The sequence below is a fragment of the Antedon mediterranea genome, chromosome 4, assembly GCF_964355755.1.
Source record: "Antedon mediterranea chromosome 4, ecAntMedi1.1, whole genome shotgun sequence".
Lineage (NCBI taxonomy): Eukaryota > Metazoa > Echinodermata > Crinoidea > Comatulida > Antedonidae > Antedon > Antedon mediterranea.
This window is the reverse complement of record NC_092673.1, coordinates 34,975,962-34,983,159: the sequence shown is the minus strand read 5'-3', so window position 1 is coordinate 34,983,159 and position 7,198 is coordinate 34,975,962.

The following is a 7,198-nucleotide window of genomic DNA, read 5'->3' as shown; positions in this document are numbered from 1 at the left end:
TCTCTATGAAGATGGTCATTTGAACCACCAGTACCAGTTGTACAGTACAGCCCCGGGAGTACAGCTAACTTAACCAGTACTGAAAACAAAAGTGACTTTTACATAAAATCATCAGGAAGTAGATCACTATGTATACTGTTGTCATTTATATCTAAATCATCAGGAAGTAGATCACTATGTATACTGTTGTCATTTTATCTAAAATCATCAGGAAGTAGATCACTATGTATACTGTTGTCGTCATTTATATCTAAAATCATCAGGAAGTAGATATAATTTATATTTATATTGTTACTACATGTGTTATTGTTTATTGTAAATGTTTATTCTTATGGTGTTTTTATCCTTAAGGGCCACAATGGAAATAAGTTTGACCTTTGGTTACTTTTTTGTGTTACCCTGAATTCATTCTTTGTATTTTTTTTATGTTGTGTTATTTTATGAATTCGAATAAAGAAATGAAAAAAAAAAAAAATCACTATGTATACTGTTGTCGTCATTTATATCTAAATCATCAGGAAGTAGATCACTATGTACACTGTTGTCGTCATTTATATATAAAATCATCAGGAAGTAGATCACTATGTATACTGTTGTCATTTATATCTAAATCATCAGGAAGTAGATCACTTTGTATACTGTTGTCATTTATATCTAAAATCATCAGGAAGTAGATCACTATGTATACTGTTGTCGTCATTTATATCTAAATCATCAGGAAGTAGATCACTATGTATACTGTTGTCATTTATATCTAAAATCATCAGGAAGTAGATCACTATGTATACTGTTGTCGTCATTTATATCTAAAATCATCAGGAAGTAGATCACTATGTATACTGTTGTCGTCATTTATATCTAAATCATCGGGAAGTAGATCACTATGTACACTGTTGTCGTCATTTATACATAAAATCATCAGGAAGTAGATCACTATGTATACTGTTGTCATTTATATCTAAAATCATCAGGAAGTAGATCACTGTGTATACTGTTGTCGTCATTTATATCTAAATCATCAGGAAGTAGATCACTATGTATACTGTTGTCATTTATATCTAAAATCATCAGGAAGTAGATCACTATGTATACTGTTGTCGTCATTTATATCTAAAATCATCAGGAAGTAGATCACTATGTATACTGTTGTCGTCATTTATATCTAAATCATCAGGAAGTAGATCACTATGTACACTGTTGTCGTCATTTATATATAAAATCATCAGGAAGTAGATCACTATGTATACTGTTGTCATTTATATCTAAATCATCAGGAAGTAGATCACTTTGTATACTGTTGTCATTTATATCTAAAATCATCAGGAAGTAGATCACTATGTATACTGTTGTCGTCATTTATATCTAAAATCATCAGGAAGTAGATCACTATGTACACTGTTGTCGTCATTTATATCTAAAACGTCAATAAATAAAACTACAACAAATAAAACAATATACTCTCATACATTTTTAATCCATTTTATTCATCTCTTCAACATATCTAATAGAAATACAAAATTTGATTGATTTACTGCAAGAATTTAATTGTAAATAGATTCAGAAAAAATGACTTAAAAGCAAGTGATCTGTGCACAGTATAAATATATACTTCAACATTAAACTTAACTACAAATACAAGATATAAAATGACTTAAAAGCAAGTGATCTGTGCACAGTATAAATATATACTTCAACATTAGACTTAACTACAAATACAAGATATAAAATGACTGCTACATTATTCAGTATAATTAAGATACAGTAGAATTATATTTAAGGGACACTTTTGGCACCAAAACAAATGGTTTTTTTTTCAATAGGAGTGTTTTCTCTGGCTACAGTTTGCTACAATTTTCATATTTTTTCAGACAATGAAGAAGTGTCTTTTAAGTATGACTTAACTGAGGTTGTACAACTTTATCTTATTTAGCCAACAAGTGTCCTTTAAGTATGACTTAACTGAGGTTGTACAACTTTCATTTAGCCAACAAGTGTCTTTTAAGTATGACTTAACTGAGGTTGTACAACTTTATCTTATTTAGCCAACAAGTGTCCTTTAAGTATGACTTAACTGGGGTTGTACAACTTTCTCTTTAATATTTAGCCAACAAGTGTCCATTAATAAAGATTTTACTGTATATAATGATATAATACAAGAAATTATTTGATATTGCAAAAAACAATGATATCAGTACTTAACATGTTATATACAAATACATAAATAATAATAAATGCAGGACTGATTCCTCTGTATTCTGTATTTCTGCCCAGTGAATAGTTTTCAACGTATCAATTCAGCTATGAACCTACTCAGAGAAATTATACTCCGATAAGATAAAGTGATAATTCTGTTCCGTTCTACGAAAAAGGGCAACGATTGCCAACGTATCTATAATATTTCTGCCCTGCTTCAATAGGAGCAAGAGCAACGATTTTCAACATATCTATAATATTTCTGCCCTGCTTCAATAGGAGCAAGGGCAACGATTTTCAACGTATCTAGTCTACATATATCCTATTTCTGCCCAGCTTCAGGGCAACATTTCTCAACGTATCGTAATAAACAACAACTTAATTGTTAATTGCTAGTCAGCTGTAGAATTCTCTGAATTAGTTCGTTCTTTTGTTTTCGTACTTTACTCAACAATACAGAAAGAAATGATGGTAATACATGGAGATGGTCCCACTAGAGGGTCCCGTAGCCGACGGCCCCATTGATATGTAGGGGTGTTCCAATAAACTAGAGGTTGAAAACAACAATGGTTCTATGTCAACTCTGTTTAAATTACAGTTCTTGGGTAAATACATTTTTGTTTCGATCCAATTTTGGTCAAAGTGGATAAATATTAGGTGACATTAAAATGGCAAAATTACAAAAAAAATGTTTAAGAATTATTTTTTCGGGGAACAATACATCTTTAACTTCTTAACAAGCTTTCACAGTATGATATTATAAAAAGCAATAGGGCCTATGATTTATAAATCTAAAAGAATTGTAGGCCAAACAACAAATTGAAAATATACATAAGCAAAATAAATAGTAACAATTTATATGATTATTAGAGCCACTTTAGATTTGTTTGCAATTTCTAGATCTAAATTGTCTTGGTCATCAGAGATGTCAGTGTTTTCTAGATCTGTGTTTGTATAATCTGATTTTTAATCTTCTTCCAAATTTGCTAAGTTGTCTAGATATGAGTTTTCATTTTCCAAATTATCTAAATCATACAGCATCGTACGACGATGAGTCGTCTCGTCGAAAACTATAAAGTATAAAAGTTTTGTGACGACCCTAAAAACTCTGCCCAACGCTATTTCAAGATTACTCGTCTTGTCTGGATTCAACACCAATGAGTAACAACGTTTCATTGGGCCTTTTTGTAAGATGCTGTCTGAGTTGGCCTTAAGTTGTCTAGATCTGAGACTAGATTAGAAAACAAATTATGAACTAGTGATCCATTCTAATTTAGCAAATGATGTCATTGCCCATCAGATTCAGCATTTCTTTTTTCAATACTATTCCATTTCCTTCACATTGATTCAATACAGACATTATCATACCACCCGAAAGATTGCAATTTTCCAAACTGAGATGTTCCAGAAATGGAGAGAATTGTATTAAACCAGCTAAAGTGGATGCTACAAGGTTAAGTCCACTTAAATCTAAATCACTCCATGTCAGCTTACTATCATTAACCTTACAGATATCTACAAGTTCTTGTAGGTTATCAACTGACAGGTTATAATTATGCCATTTAAAAGTGACATAATTCATACACATCACCAACCTAAAAAGTGAAACACCATCAATATCTGAAAGATCGTTTCCATGTAGATCAAACATGCCAGGTTTCAACACAACATTATTCTTATCACATTCATTCAATAAATCTGTCATAATACTACCCGAAAGATTGCAATGTCTAATGTTAAAACATTCTAAGTTTGGAGAGAATTTCAATAAAAAAGCTAATTTTGATCCTTCAATTGAACCTAGGTTGATCCTATTTAAACTCAACCTGGTCCAATTCAATATCCTACCATCTTTATAACAGGCATCTATTAAACCTTCTAGATTATCAACTGACATGCTATAATAATCATACCATTCAAAAGTGTCATCATCCATATCAATTAGATTCACCAACCTTAATAGAGTAACACCATCAATATCTGAAAGATTGTTTCCTATTAGATCAAACATGTCAGGTTTCAATACCACATTGTTTTTATCACATTCATTCAACATATCTTTTATAATACTACCTGAGAGATGACAATTACGTATATCAAGATGTTGTAGTTCTGGAGAGAATTCTAATAAATAAGCTAATGTTGATCCATCAATTGAAAGTAGGTTAAGCCCACTTAAGTCCAATCTTTCCCATGTCAACATTCCAAGATGTTCATAACAGAAATCTATAATACTCTTTAGGTTATTAACTGACAGGCTATAACAATTCCATTTGAAAGTGCAAAAATCCATACAATTTAAGTGTACCAACCAAAAAAGTGAAAGAGCATCAATATCTGAAAGATTGTTTCTCTTTAGATCAAGCATATCAGGTTTTAACACCACATTGTTTTTATCACATTTTTTCAATAAATCTTTCATAATACTACCTGAGAGATGACAATTACTCATGTTAAGATATTGTAGTGTTGGAGAAAATTTTAATAAAATAGCCAAATGTGATCCTTTAATTGAAGATAAGTTGATCAAACTTAAATTTAACTTTTTCCATGTCAATATCCTATCATGTTTATCCAATACTTTTACAAGACTTTTCAGGTTATCAACCGATAGGCTATAATACCACCAATCAAAAGTGTAATAATTGCTATCAATTAGATTTATCAACTCAAAAAATGTAACACCATCAATATCTGAAAGATTATTTCCCCTTAGATCAAACATGCCATTTTTCAATACCACATTGTTTTTATTACATTCATTCAATAATTTATTTATAATACTACCTGAGAGATGGCAATATCTCAAACCAAGATGTTTTAAATATGGACAGAATTTTAATAAGCAAGCTAATCTTGATCCTTTAACTGAAGATAGGTTAATCCCACTTAAATTCAACCTTTCCCATGTCAATATCCTACCATGTTTATAACAGGCATCTATAAAACCTCTTAGGTTATCAACTGACATGCTATAATCATTCCATTTAAAAATGGAATAATTCATACAATTTGATTCCACCAACCTAAATAGTGTACTACCATCAATATCTGAAAGGTTGTTTCCTTTTAGATCAAGCATGCCATGTTTCAATACCACATTGTTTTTGTCACATTCATTCAATAAATCTTTCATAATACTACCTGAAAGATGGCAATTACTCATATCAAGATGTTGTAGTTTGGGAGAGAATTTTAAGAAAAAAGCTAATGTTGATACCTCAATTGAAGATAGGTTAATCCCACTTAATGTTAACGTTTTCGATTTTAATATCCTACCATGCTCATCACATGCATCCATAAGACTTTTCAGGTTATCAACTGATAGGCTATAATCACACCACCATTCAGAAGCAGAACACTCCATCAACTTTAAATTTATCAATCTAAATAGTGTACTACCATTGATATCTGAAAGATTGTTTCCCTTTAGATCAAGCATGCCAGGTTTCAATACCACACTGTTTTTATCACATTCATTGAATAAATCTTTTATAATACTACCTGAAAGATGGCAATTACTCATATCAAGATGTTGTAGTTCTGGAGAAAATTTTAATAAATAAGCTAATTTTATTACTTCAATTGAAGCTAGGTTAAGCCCACTTAAACTCAACTTTTTCCATGTTAAAGTCTTTCCATGTTCACAACAGTCATTAATAAAACCTCTTAAGTCATCAACGGTAAGGATATAATCATCCCATTTAAAAGTGGAATGCTTTATACAATTTAGATCCACCAACCTAAATAGTGTATTACCATCAACATCTGAAATATTGTTTCCATTTAGATCAAGCATACCAGGTTTCAATACCACACTGATTTTATCACATTCATTTAATAAATCTTTTATAATACTACCAGAGAGATGACAATTACTCAAATCAAGTTGTTGTAGTTGTGGTGACAATTTCAATAAACAAGCCAGTTTTGATCCTTCAATTGAAGATAGGTTAAACCCACTTAAATTCAAAATATACAAATCCAATATCTGACCATGTTTATCCAATGTATCCAAAAAACCTCTTAGATTATTAACTGACAGGTTATAATCATTCCATGCAAAATAACATAGGGAACAATAACCATATTGATCCATATTGCATTTAAAAATTAGATGCATCAACCTAAAAAGTGTATCATCATCAATATCTGACAGATTGTTTCCTTTTAGATAAAACATGCCAGGTTTTAATACCACATTGTTTTTATCACATTCATTGAATAAATCTTTTATAATACTACCTGAGATATGGCAGTTACTCATATCAAGATGTTGTAGTTCTGGAGAAAATTTCAATAAACAAGCTAATTTTGATCCTTCAATTGAAGATAGGTTAAGCCCACTCAAATTCATTCTTTTCAATATCAATATCCTACCATGTTCATCCCATGTATCTACAAGGTTTTTTATGTTTTCAACTGATAAGCTATAATCACACCACCATTCAGAAGCGTAGCAATCCATGCAATTTAAATTTATCAACCTATAAAATGAAACACCATCAATATCAGAAAGATTGTTTTCTTGTAGTTCAAGCATGCCAGGTTTCAACACAACATTGTTTTTATCACATTCTTTCAATAAATCTTTTATAATACTACCTGAAAGATTACAATTACTCAAATCAAAACATTTTAGTTGTGAAGATGATTTTAATAAACAAGATAATTTTGATCCTTCAATTGAAGCTAGGTTAATCCCACTTAAATTCAAACTATCCAAATTCAATATCCTACCATGTTCATAACAGGTATCTATAAAACTTCTGAGATTATTAACTGACATTTTATAATTATTCCATACAAAATGCTCTGTAGGCCAATTATAATAATATTGATCAGTACTTTTGGAAATTAGATGCATCAACCTAAAAAGTGAATCATCATCAATTTCTGACAGATCGTTTCCTTTAATATCAAGCATACCAGGTTTCAATACTACATTGTTTTTATCACATTCATTCAATAAATCTTTTATAATACTGCCTGAGAGATTACAATT